Here is a 13,536-nt window from a genome sequence, read left to right on the forward strand (position 1 = left end):
GTGGGGAAGAAGAAAAAAACAACACATAGAATGTTGAGGAAGAAATAAGGATCCAAAGAAAGTGTTGGAGTTTGGGGGTTTTGTGCGTTTGTTACCACTTTCTAAATAGGATGGGAAATGTGAGCAGCTGTCTAGCTGAGAAAAGAAGCCAATGGGGAAAGGGACAAAGGGGCCAGAGAAGTACACGGAAAGGACAACTTCTCGACGGACAGTGTGGGATCAATGGCACAGTGGAGAAGGCTGGAGGGTCTCTCTTTAGGACAAGAAGGAGGAAGGGCATAAAAAGTGACAACAAAGAGAAAATTCAATGCAAAGGGAAGTTGAGAGAGGCAGTCCGTATTGACGTAAAACAGGGTGTTCTGCCAAGATTTCCCATGGGGTCCTCGGAAGCACGGAGCCAAGAAACATTAGAAACAGCCAGAATAGGTCAGCAAAGGAGTTCCTGTAGTTTCAAATGAAACTTTACCACATACGCTTGCAGTATATAAGCTCCTGAGGAAGTAGCTAATGAGAAACATAAGGGAAAATTCCAAAAGGCAACTCAACTATGTCAAGGTAAAGTAGGTGTGATCTAAAACTTCCTTCTTTCCTCTAAGAACCTCCTCCATTCCAGAGCTGCTCAGCATAAAACGTGGAAACACACGAGTCAGAAGTGGTTCTCAGCTCTAGAACTATCCATGAGTCTCAAAGGTCACGCATGTGAGGATGGGATGCATTTCATTCTTCTAGAAAATTCCGGGAGTTTGCTACCAAAGAGCTTGAATGCTTCATCTCCAGAGTTGCAAAGCCCAAGGTCCAAAAATCTGATCCATGACATTACCTTTGCCCTCCAGATTTCATTACAACAGCTTTATTGAGATAGAATTCACACCCACAATTCGCCTATTCAGATTGTAAAATTCAATGGTTTTGAGCATACTCAGAGTTGTGCAACCATTGCCACCAGCAATTTCATAACATTTTCGTCACCCACAAAAGAAACATCATACCCATTAGCCACCCCGGCTTCTTTTCCTCTAATCATCCCTCCCTCCGGTCCCAGGCAATCACCAGCCTAAACTCAGTCCCTGTACATTTTCCTACTCTTGACACTTCGTGTAAATGGCATCATACAAGACGTCCTCCTGTGCGAAAGACTCTGTTCTCTGAAGTTAAAGGCATTACGACTTCTCCCAATTGTCTCAATATCCAAGAGCTGTGGGGCCAAAAGCTTTGCTCTCTGAAAAGCTGAAACTAGGACCGTCCCAGGGGGTAAGGCTGTGCAATGAGTCCTGTTCTCCCTGTGTGCCAAGTTGCAAACAGGTTGGGGCTGGTGGGAAGAACGGAATGTCCCATGACAGAGAGGAGGGGTGCAGAGGGGGCAGGCAACAGGACAAGCTGCCACGGTGTTTCACGTGCTGGGGAACGAAAGTGAAAGAGCATGAAAGAGCAGACAGGAGAAAGGCAAACTCCTGGGAAATGACACAAAGTGCTTCAGAGCACTGCGCTTTCCAGAACACAAGCCCCGTGAATGGCTGGACGATCTTTGAAAACCTACGTGTTTCTTCAATTTTATAAACAAGCAGGAAAACATGCAACCTGGGAATATCAGGTTAACTCTCCAAATCCTCCTGTTTCGGGGGAAAAGCAAACAGCCAAGCGTGTGTGGACAGCCGAAAGGATATTATAGAAAGTAAGAGCGCATTCCCTGGGCTGAGCTCCCCAAATAAATACTACCACGGTCGGTCAAAACCTGTTACATCAAGCTCCAAGGAACTGTTCAGATTCTAGGGTGGCACTGAAATTCTGTGATATTTAAGACTTCCTGGGAAAAGTAGGCCATTCACTGGGGCTCAGCCCTTTTTTTGCATATACAATAAATCGCAAGGGCTGCGGTATCAGCTCTCTCTCCATACGGAATGCAACGTGCTCTGGGTATTCCGGCCGAGGCCGTCATCCCTGGCAACACCAGGCTTCCCTCGGAGTATTTACATGACCACAGTATTTTCCAGTGAACTAAACACTTTCACAAGCACAAGCTGAAACACAGCCTCCTCTGACCTTGGGAGAAAAATGCAGGCACGTGCATTCAACATGTATCTCAGCTCAAAACCCTTCCCCTCGTCTTGATACGCAGAGCTTAAGAAAACTCCCCTCTGGGGCGCCTGGGGGGCTCAGTCTGTTAAATGTCTGCCTTCGGGTCAGGTCGTGATCCCCAGGTCCTGGGATCAAGCCCTGCCTCGGGCTCCCTGCTCCGTGGAGAACCTGCTTCTCCCTCTGCCTCCCTCTCCCCCCCATCGTGCTCTCTCGCGCTCTCTCTCTCTATCGCTATCTCAGATAAATAAATAAATAATCTTAAAAAAAAAAAAAAAGAAAGCAAGAAGACTCCCCTCTGTGGTGGCTGGGTAGCAGGCAGACTGATATCTCCCAGCTGGTGCCCCAATAACAGGGGCGAACGTCTGACCCAAGGGGCCACCAGAGGCTGATGATGCCACCAAAAGGGGGACTGAAGAGATAGACACACAGTGCTTTCATGCATTCATCCTCTCCCCAAATATTTACTCAGTACCTACTACGCAACAGCACTGAGCTTGCCCTGAAAGTAAGACCCTGATTAGAGCTAGCCCCCGGCTCCGGGGCTTCCCCACCCTTCTCCAGTCTGTCTCTTCTGGAATGATGAAGCTACACAGCGATATTCCCCCAGGCTGCGGGAAGGACGGGGCCATGGTTACTTCCAAAGTGGCCTCCGTGCGCTTGGGTGGTAGGGACAGGAGAAAGTCAGGTGGCCCCTGCGCTTAATTCCCAATCTTTTTTTTTTTAAGATTTTATTTATTTATGTATTTATTTATTTGTCAGAGAGAGAGCACAAACAGGGGGAGCAGCAGGCAGAGGGAGGGGGAGAAGCAGACTCCCCGCTGTGCAGGGAGCCCAATTTGGGACTCGCTCCCAGGACCCTGGGATCAAGACCTGAGCTGAAGGCAGACGCCTTAACGGGCTGAGCCACCCAAGCGTCCCTAATTCCCAATCTTTGGGTGAGTTTGTCTATGCCTCCTTCCTAACTGCCAGCCAAGTATAATTCAAATTACTCAAGTCGGCATTCAAGAGCTTACCCTAGTTGTACTATCTACCACTTCTACCTCTAAGAAGTACCTAAGAGGCAGCCAAACAGAGGTGCCTGGGGGGCTCAGTAGGCTACCCATCTGCCTTCGGCTCAGGTCCTGATCCTAGGCTCCTGGGATCGAGTCCCACACTGGGCTCCCTGCTCAGCGGGGAGCCTGCTTCTGCCTCTCTTGCTCCTCCGGCTCTCACTCTCTCTCTCTGGCAAATAAATAAATAAAATCTTAAAAAAAAGAGAGAGAGAGAGCCGAACAGAAGTTCTTTCTTTCCCTGAACACACCTAACCCTGGTCTTGACCCCGTCTCTGGCCATGCTGCTCCTGCCCCCTGAGCCGTGCACACGCAGTCCTCTGCCTCTTAAGAGCTCTTCTGCCTGCATCTTGGTCCTACAACTTCTTCCTAGATACTCATCCCTCACCTCCCATCTCCTTCCCTACCCTCCACCCATAAGACTAGAAAGTTATCGTGCATCTACTGGTCTGGACAGTCAGCGGGGTAGGTCACTAACATTTATTCCAGGCTCAAAGCAAGGAATTCAGCAGATACTCATCCTCCGCCACCCCTTCCGAATGCAAAACGAGTTGTTATCCTCGTTGTGCGATGAGATACTGAACTTTGGGATGGTCAGAGAAATACTCCCAGGTATCCCAGCTGGATAAGAGTGGAGTAAGACGGGTTGTGCTCAAATCCTGAATTGTCCTCACTCGACCATTTGGAGTGCAGTGTGCGCCGGGGACAACTCTTGTACACCACTCCCCTTCCTGATCTGGCTTTCCAGAACAGCCCAGGTTCTGGCCAGCTTCCGAACAGCCGTAACCGGACAGTGCCCCACCTCCAGCTGCACCCGATTTCCTCTTCCATCTTCGGATTCCTACTCTAAGAGTGCTCTCTCTGGATGATGGAATCTGCTGGGCTTGCTGACACGCAGAACCTGGGGTCAGAGCCTTTGGGGCCACAGTGATGAGTGAACCGTGATGACCAGGAAAGGGCACACAGATCGGAGATACATTTCATGAGGCTCTTAGAAGATCCGAGGTGATAAGACCTCAGGTGCCCCAAGCGGTGACTGCTGCACTGACTTTCCCTCTCTCCCCATCTCATCTACCTCGTCCGTCCCACTTCCTGAGATCGCACGGACAAGTGTCTTGCACCCAAGCCTCTATTCTGAGCTCTGCATTCAGAGCCGATGGCAGAAATGTGAGCCAGAGCCGAGGAAGGCTCGGCAGTAGTGTAGGCCTTGGTACTATCTGCCCGGCCTCTCCGGCCGCACGAATCAGAGACCCAGTGGTGCTTGAAGTACCCTTGGAAGAATGCACGTCTCACCTGTGGATGTCAGCTAGCTTCCTCTTCTCAGTTGCTCCAGTGCCGGCACGATGCACCCAGGATGGCCTGGCTCATGCGGCGGGGATGGAGGCCGTGCCTGAGCCCAGCAGTCCGGGCTTCCTCTTGCCGAGGACCTAGCCCTTGCTACTGCTAAATGTCCAGCCGATCGGTAGCAGAGACAGATGCCAATCCCTACAGAGCCTTCAAGGATAGCAGCCAGCCCTTTGGTGGAAGGTCAATTCTAACAGACCGCTTCCACCATGGAGGACAGGAGGAGCTGGCAATTCGAGTTTCCTGGAACTCATGCCTACCTACTCCAAATGCTGGTTTGCCCTCTCTGCAGGCACATTCTCCAAGGGCCTAAGAACGCCTCGAGTACCCGCACGGTGACCCACACAACGTTACTGCAGACCGAGGCACTGATTTATGTCACAGCAGGGGCAGCAATGAGTGGATGGCCAAGGAATCCACTAGTTTGATCACGAACCTCATTGTTCAAAAGCCGCCAGCTTAACTGAAATGTGAAATGTTACAGACTGGGGCGAGAGTTAGTGAGGGCGCTGGCGTAACACCCACCTGCTCTTCCAGTATCGCCTTGACCCGTGCCCCGTCGTCAAATGCCTGCAAGGAGGACTGTTCCCTTTCAGAGCAGGCAGCGCTGTTGAGATCTGAGTACTAGGTGTGTTCACTGCTGCTTGAGTATCCTTTCTTCTGGGCCCTCTGACCAGTCCGAGGTGGAAAACAGATGCAAGTATGTACACGCAGACACCCAGACATTGAAAATACACACCTGTGCACATCTGCACGTGAGCCTACATAAGCTCATCCCGGTGCATATTTTAGAAATCATGAATTCATACGGAGAGGGCCAATTCCATTCACCCCCCAGGGTTCTTTTTGCTTTCTCTCATTTGCTTAGTCCAATAACTCATCTGAAAGAGTGTCAAGATAGTTCTCTCTATACTACTGTATGTTTTTCATTTTAAGAGGGATCAAATTTTGGGATGCCTGGGTGGCTCAGTCCATTAAGTGGCTGCCTTCGGCTCAGGTCGTGATCCCAGGGTGCTGGGATCAAGTCCCACATCAGGCTCATTGCTCAGCAAGCAGCCTGCCTCTCCTTCTGCCTGCCACTCCCCCTGCTGGTGCGCTCTCTCTCTCTCTCTTTCTCTCTGACAAATAAATAAATAAAATCTTAAAAAAAAAAAAGTGATCAAATTTTGACACAAAGCTCCCAGCATAATGACACTCCTGCCAGCAAAGTCTCACACTCCTGCCAGAACAGATCTCAGGCAAAGGACATGGGCGCACCATGATTGGCTTAGACCAATCATCCTCCCCACTCCCTCCATTCCTGGGGCTGGGGTCAGGGTCTCCCCTCAAGTCCACGGTCACATGGAGGAGGGTGAGATACCTAAAGAATACAGGGTTTCTGGTTGGCAGAAGGAAGGGGGCAGTGGAATGTGGATATTCGGGAGGAAACCAGCTGTACCTGCCATATTAATCCATGACCCATACAGGCAATCGGGCGACCTAATCCTCTGAAATTACGCAAAATGTCTTTGTGCAAACACATGCATGGTTCTCCAGAGAGACGATCCTCCGTCATCATCACTTCTCGGACGGCTCAGGCACCCAAGAGAAGTTTAGAACCACTTCATTTTAAACTGGCACAGTCCTTCACCTTAAATTCACAGAGCACAAGCGGTCTCTAGGAACTTAGACCCTAATTCAGAAAATGCCAGGGTTTCCCCAATCTCATTTATTACATTCCTGCTACTAGGGCAGAAATCAGGAAAACCACATGGCCTTTGTCAAAACACAAATGTTTGTCTCAATTTGAGTCCTCCTTGAGCCTGTTCTTAGAAACCGACTTCAGGCTTCCAGAACAATTAAGGAGCACTAAATCTTCTTTGAATTAGACATGCTATCTTTAAACTCTCATTCTTCTAAAGGAAACGGGGACCAAGCGGGAGTCTCCGAAGACATAAAGGGAGCAGAAGGGCAAGCTGTCATAAAAAGAAGAAAATCCATGGTTTAGGAAAAGCCAAAGAGCAAATGTCAAGGCAGCTGGTCAGGGTCAACCTGCCGTCAGGATTTTATCCCACTGGCCCCAAATGCAGCGTTCGGAGTCCAAGAAGTGTTACCACCATCTGGGACAGCTGTGGTCATAGAAAGAGCTCCCCAGTCCAGAGCTGTAATCCTCCAGGGTTCCCTCAACAGTTGCATTGATCTGTCTGAAAAGGCCGAATACAAAGGAACCTCCTGCAGCCCCTGCAGGATAGGGAGGCGGAGGGAGCATTAAAAAGCCTGTGCCCTTGGGCGTGGCTCTTAAATCTTTGCCAGGCAGACAACTGCTGTGCGGAGACGAAATCACGGAATCCAGATTGGACGGAGCTGCCTCGGCGACAGGGTGACCCTATAAAATGATCATCCCAAATGGGACACTTTGGAGAATGAAAGGGGACACTGTTAATGAATAAAGCAAGGCAAGAGGTGTGAAGAGGGACAGAAAGCCCGCTCTGCCGGTACTCGTAACGCTCTGCTCGGCTCTCCCCTCTGTCCCTTCTGCATGTGCCCTCGCTGTGCTCAGCATCACAGAGAATGAAAATGAAATTTAAAAAAATAGGGTAGGGACACCTGGGTGGCTCTGTTGGTCAAGCATCTGCCTTCAGCTCAGGTCCTGTCCCAGGGTCCTGGGATCGAGTCCCACATTGGGCTCCCTGCCCAGCGGGGAGCCTGCTTCTCCCTCTGTCCCTTCCCCTTTTTGGGCTCTCTCTTTTTCTCTCTCAAATAAATACAATCTTTTAAAAAAAATAAAATAAAATAAAATAGCATATTAGAGCACACCATCACACACCACACCATGTTGTCCTGGCCCATAAGTATCCTCTCTCTCCGTTCTAAGGCTACTCCGTCTGGAGAACAGCCATCATGGTAACCTGAAAACCAAACTTCACTGACGTTCACGCTGAGCTAAGGCATTAGGACCATTTGCAGGCTTTGGTTTTTCAATCTTTGATTCAGGATATGTCCAAGTGACTCACTGGACTATTTTGGTCTTGGGAATGAAGCTGCCTTCAGAAAATCTTGCTGCAATCACACATACCAGGGTAGACGGGAGGCTCTCCTAACAGAGGCTGGAACACCTGCCTAACGCTGGGGAACCAAACAGATCTGATCAGGTCCTCACTGCAAACCTCTGGAGCTCTGAGCATAGTTTTACACTTTAAATCATCTCCAAATATTCTCCAGGATCAATAAGCCTGTACGTTCATTGACCTTCATTTTCTAGTTCTCGTGACTTAAAAAAAAAAAAAAAAAAATTCAAATCTGGACTCCCTGATTTCTTGCTCTGTCACTGGCCGACATAAAAAATAAAAAGAAATTTAAAAAGATTTCTTACCTCCGATGATTAAAGAATAATAAGTTTTTCGTTAAAAGAGCTACCATAGATTTTCTAAGTTCAAAAGTACAAAATATTTATTAGAAAAATTAGAAAATAAGGGAAGGGATGAAAAAGAAAACTGAAATTACCCAAATTCCACCACCCAGGCTACACTGCTGTTAATATTTTGGGGCATTTCTTTGTGGTCATTTTTGTACACAGATCGACCTGTAAGTATATACTTACATAGATATAGCATTTTCTCATAAAATTAAGACCACACGGTATGTGCGATTTTTAGCATTGTTCCCATCCCTGGGCATTTCATTGTGAATATTTTCTGCAGACATTAATCGTATTTTGGTAAATCTTTCCTCAGTTGCCAAATACTCCATTTGAAGCACTACAAATACTGGTCGCAAAGATGTGTATTTACTCGTGATTGTGAAGTGACTGACTGCATAGCTAGCGTGCCTTAGACGCACATGTGAAACGTGTCTGGCTCATTAAAAAGAACAAGTTGACGAACGATACGCTAAGTCACCCGGTTTCAGGGAACTCGAAATCAATCCACTTAGAACACCACCGGCCTCCGGCATGGAGAAGGAGCTTAAAATCACAGGTGCATCAGAATACTTGTCTCGAAAGGCTGTCCGAAGAACAGGACACGCTCTAGAAAGGAAGATCTGCCAGATACTGCAGCTTCCAGAGAAAGCTCTCATTTTAAAATCCTACAAAATCATGCACATGTTTGTGTCCTTCCTACAGGCTTTGTGCTGTGCCCGGTAACGGTGGTGCAAAAGTGACTGAGGCCATAATCTTTTTCCGGAGGACTTCAAAGCCTACAGGGTGATACGGAGTCAAAGCTGGTACTTGGAAGACGTGGCCCGCTGGGATTGGGCTGTGGAGAGCGGGCAAAACAGTCAAAACAGGTCCCCGAGAAGTATAATAATGGATCACGTACACTAAATAGATTGATTTTTCCAACCTGCTCTGATATTATTTGATATACGTTTGCTAGATTTACCTCGTATGATGCTATTAAGTTCAACAAACATTGAGTTACTTATTTATTTATTTACTTATTTGAGAGAGAGAGAGAACACAAGCTGCAGCAGGGGCAGAGGAAGAGGGAGAAGTAGACTCCCCCTCTGAGCAGGGAGCGAACGTGGGGCTCGATCCCAGGACCCTGGGATCCTGACCTGAGCTGAAGTCAGATGACACTTAACTGACTGAGCCACCCAGGCGCCCCTTATTGAGCTTGTCATACGTGCAGGCACTGCGCGAGGTGCTATGGATACAAAGATGAAAGAGACACGCCTCTGTCCTCCACAAACTCATATTGTAGTACAGATCACAGATGTGCAACAAATAATTATAGCAGGAGTAATAGTAGCATAGGCCGGGAGCTCTGAGAGCCACTCAACAGCTAACCAGCCTGGGGGAGGGTGTGTCTCGAGGCTGCTTCCCGGAGCCCTGGCGGTGGGAGTGGCAGGGGCTAAGGTAAAGTTGGAAGACGCAAGGCATTCCAGGAAAGGAAATGAGCAAACAAGAAGTCAAAAGCAGAGAGGTGTGGTGTGTCCAGAGGGTTCGAAGGAAGGGGCGAGGCTACAGTGTAAAATCCTAAACAAAGTGCCAGGAAATGAAGACAGAGGGGAGCGGGGAGAGCCAGTGAAGGGTCGAAAGCACCCAACTGCGATGGTCAGAGTTCTACCATGATAATCCTGCTTCCGCTTCACTGAGGAAATGGAAGGTATGAGATGGGACCTCATCTCTCGTCCCAGTGTCATAGAGCTTCCCCTTCTCCTTTCTATACAAAGGTAGGCACGTCCCTCCCATCGAAGACCAACTCCTCCACTGGGCTCTGGATCCACCCTAGGAAGGATTCCAGGGCTTCAGGTACCGTCTCTCTGATGATACACCCCAGTATCCCCAGCACGCTATTCCTGCCTGGTTTATTCCTATCAGTGAACAGCTATGCTCTTATATCTGCTCTAAAAAGTGCCTCCCTCCATTCCACATCCCCTCCAGTCATAATTCCAGTTCTCTAAAGAGTTGTCCACATACTGTGTTGTTTCTACTTCCTCACTTCTCTTTCATTGCTCAACCCACCATGATACGGCTCTCTTCTGCCATCATGCCCCAAAAAAGCTCTGTCAAGGTCACCAACCATCTCTGTGGATACTTTTCTCGTTTTACTTCAACCTCTATAGTCAGCAGAATAATACCACCCTCCAAAGATGTCCATGTCCTCATCTCCAGAACTTGTGAATATGAACACAGCTGAAGGAACTTTGCAGGCTGTGTTTCAGGCTAAAGAGAAATATGATATGGCAAGATTACTTTGACTGTTTAGGTGAGCCCGATCTAATCCCAGGAATCCTTAACGGTGGAAGAAGAAAACAGAAGAGTCAAAACTTCCTCATCTCAATAGATGACCCCTTTCATCCAGTTGTTCAAACCACCCATTCTGAATCTCCTCCTGTTCTCATGTCCCTATGTCTAACCCAAGAGGAGATCCTATTGATTTTACTTCCAAAAGTTATTCCAAATCTGCCCACATTTCTCCATCTCCCTTGCTAATACCTTAGTCTACACCACCATCATCTCTTACCCGGACTTCTGCAACAGCCGCCTACCTTATCTCCACACTTCGTCTTTCGTCCTCCTTGGACATCAACCATGCCGCACAAGGCAAGAGTAGAAGTGAAATGTAAATCGGAAAAACTGTACTTGTGCTTAGAATTTTTCAGGAGTTTTGCATTGAACTTGGGGTAAAATGCACTCTTGCTGCAGCCTTCGAGGGCCTATGTGATGCGATTCCCACCCATTTCTCTGCTCTTATCTCAAATTGCTCTCCTTTGATGGTTTCGTGCATTCACCATTCTCTTCTAAGTTTTTGTTCTTTGATCCCACCAAGCTCTTGCACATCTCAGTGTCTTTGCACAAACTCTCTTTTCCGTCTTGAACATTTACTTTCCCACTAGAACTATTTCCATTCTAGTTCCTTCCATCCTTTTTTATCTCAGCTTAAATGTCATCATCGAGGACAGCCTTGCTTGTCTACACCATGCAAAGCCCGGCCACCCTGTTATCCTCTATCTCAAATGCTCGTTGTTTTCCTTTGTGATATAATACAGTCCATACACATGTTAGTTTGGATATTTGTCTGGGTACATGGCTTTATTGCTCTTCAGCACTAGAAAACAAGCTCTGTGCGAGCAAAAACAGTGATGAGTTCACTCTTTTAGCCTCAGCCCTGAAAAGAGAGTGATTGGCCTGTAAATGGTTGCTGAATTACTTACTTCCTTAGTCAGCCTGGGGGCCGATGGAGAGGGGATGGAGATGGGGAGCAAGACTGGCGGCAGGAAAAGTGATTGAGAGGCACCTGCAGAGATCCAAGTGAGAGGAGAGAGGAGCCTGGGCTTAACAGGTAACAGGACAGACGGAGAGGAGGAAAACCGAGTTCCATTAAAAAGGTCTTCTTAGGAGAAATGGCAGGTACCAACCGGCAACAAGACCACAGAAGAAGCAAATTTGAGAAGACTGGAAGGGATGGGCTTGGGTTGGAATAGAGTGAGGTTGAGGGACCATCCCAGTAAAGAAATTCAGCAAAACAAGGGTCTATTTAAATCTAAAGCTTCAAGGAAAGGATTGGACAGGCAACCAAGATTTGAGACTTACTGTTATATACAGAAATGTACATAGTAACATTCTGATAGTGTAGTATTTCCAGGGTGTTCCTAGTTGTCTCGTCACAAAGTCCAAGTCGAAAGCCACTGTTTAATGGTCACCCTAGCAGCAGTGAACATGGAAAGGGACTCAGTTCAGAGCCTTCCTCTGCAAGAACCAACCAATACACAATGAAAGGAAACTCACCACAATGGCGTTTCAGAGCTCCATACAACCCCCTTTCCTCCCGCCTCTTCCCCCTCAAGCATCTTAAACCTTCCCGGCTACAGATGGCCCATTTCCTAACACCCACCAACCCCAAAGCACCAAGTAGCTGTGTTGTCTGCAGAGCAGACCAATCAGATGTTGTTAACTATTACATACAACACCAGCTCAGGATTTCTCCCCAAGAAGGGGTAAAACACAGATTCTAACATTTTCTAGTCTCTTCCTCTACATGTTCATCATATATGATAACTCTTCCTTTACTTAACCCCATAGTCTTTGCCTGATCGAGACCCCTTTATCCCTGCCAGGTATGCAAGTATAATAAGCAAATAACTGGCTGGGTAATACCAAGCTTCAAGCAAAGCACCAACCAGAAGAACAGAATGGGGTCCAGGAAGATGACCAGTTCAAGGAAATAAGGGGGCAGGCTGTCACGTACAGATTTCCAGAACACAGAAACATCATTTTATTTGAGACTTGGTGTTTGAGGTGGTCCGGGCAGTTGGCCCAACCAGGGTCCCAACAAGGACTAGACGAATCTGGATTTCCTGCCTGGACATTGCTGAATTCCATATACACGAATTGCAACTCGAGCCACGCCAGCTGGCTCCGGTCATTTAAAACAGCTGCCTATGGCTCATTCATTCATTCAACCAACCAATATTATCGAGGAGTTAGGGTGTATCCTGCCCTGTGGAGGTTTTTAAAACTCAAGACACCATCTCCTCTCCCAAATGGGCATATAATCCAGTAGAGAAGATAAAACGGAACCAAGTGAAAACAGAATAACTAGTCAGTGTTTAAAACAGGACAAGTGTTATGTTAAATGCGATACAGGTAATAACTCATTTATCTCCGTGGAAATTCTATGAACCACCATTATCATCCCCATTTTACAGAGGAGGACACGGAGCTGAGGGGAAATAGCTCACACGCCCCCGAGCTGGGACTTGGAGCCAAAAGCCTACCTTCAGAGTCCACTGTCAAGTAAGGTGAGCACACACTTTATCGCTTAAACAGGGACGCTTTTGTGAGGGAAAGGTGGTAGGAAAAATAATAAAAATTACACAACATTTTAAATATTTATCGACTGATCAACAGATTGGTTTCATTCCAGTGGTGAACTTATACAAACCAAACCTACAGAAAGCTGTTTTCAAAACGAAATTCTTTCTAAATACACACACACACACACACACACACACACACACACACACACACGTGTGCATTAAAGCAAAATGTACATTATAAAATGACTTAAGCAAAATTATTTTTCTTGGCACGTGTTCGCATCCTTTAAGTCAGCTTCTGTGCCCTGAAGCCTCTCACGGGCTGTCTCGGAGAACACAGCACGGGCCACAGTGGTCTCCAGCTCCCCCAGCACCTAACACGGGAAGCAGCTAGCCGGCGCTGACCACGTGGATTTATCAGTAAGCAAGCCCACCACGACGAGCAAGGAGAAGAGAGAGAAGTCGTCGCGGGCCATCTCTTGGACGTGTCCGGGCACGAACATAAAATTCTGTGTGCTGCGCTGACACCTCGCACACTAATAGAAATCCCAGCAGAAGCCACCATTAAAGAGCGGTGGTCCGTAAACCCATCCCCGCTTGGTTTAATACAACTGTGAGATAATGGTCCTTTGTTTTAAAAAAATATAAAAATAAAAATCCAGGATAAATGCTGAACCAAAGGGAATGCGGGACAAAGGAGTATTCCGAGAGTGCCCTGGGCAAATCAGGATCTCTGGTCTCTAACTACTGACCTATACCAGCTCATCAACCAGAGGTCACGAGGAAGCTTCACACGCGTGTGGGAGAGATCACCTCTGGTATG

At 47.6% G+C, this 13,536-nt stretch overlaps 1 protein-coding gene across 2 annotated transcripts in view; it reads right to left on the reverse strand.

Moving 5' to 3' along the window:
* The window catches only part of MAP2K6 (mitogen-activated protein kinase kinase 6), a 109,466-nt gene that overhangs the window by 54,357 nt on the left and 41,573 nt on the right, over window positions 1–13,536 (reverse strand). The gene's annotated exons all lie outside the window — the stretch shown is intronic.

The sequence above is a fragment of the Ursus americanus genome, chromosome 23 (assembly GCF_024610735.1).
Source record: "Ursus americanus isolate L20-20 chromosome 23, mUrsAme1.1.p, whole genome shotgun sequence".
In the NCBI taxonomy this organism is placed as follows: Eukaryota; Metazoa; Chordata; class Mammalia; order Carnivora; family Ursidae; genus Ursus; species Ursus americanus.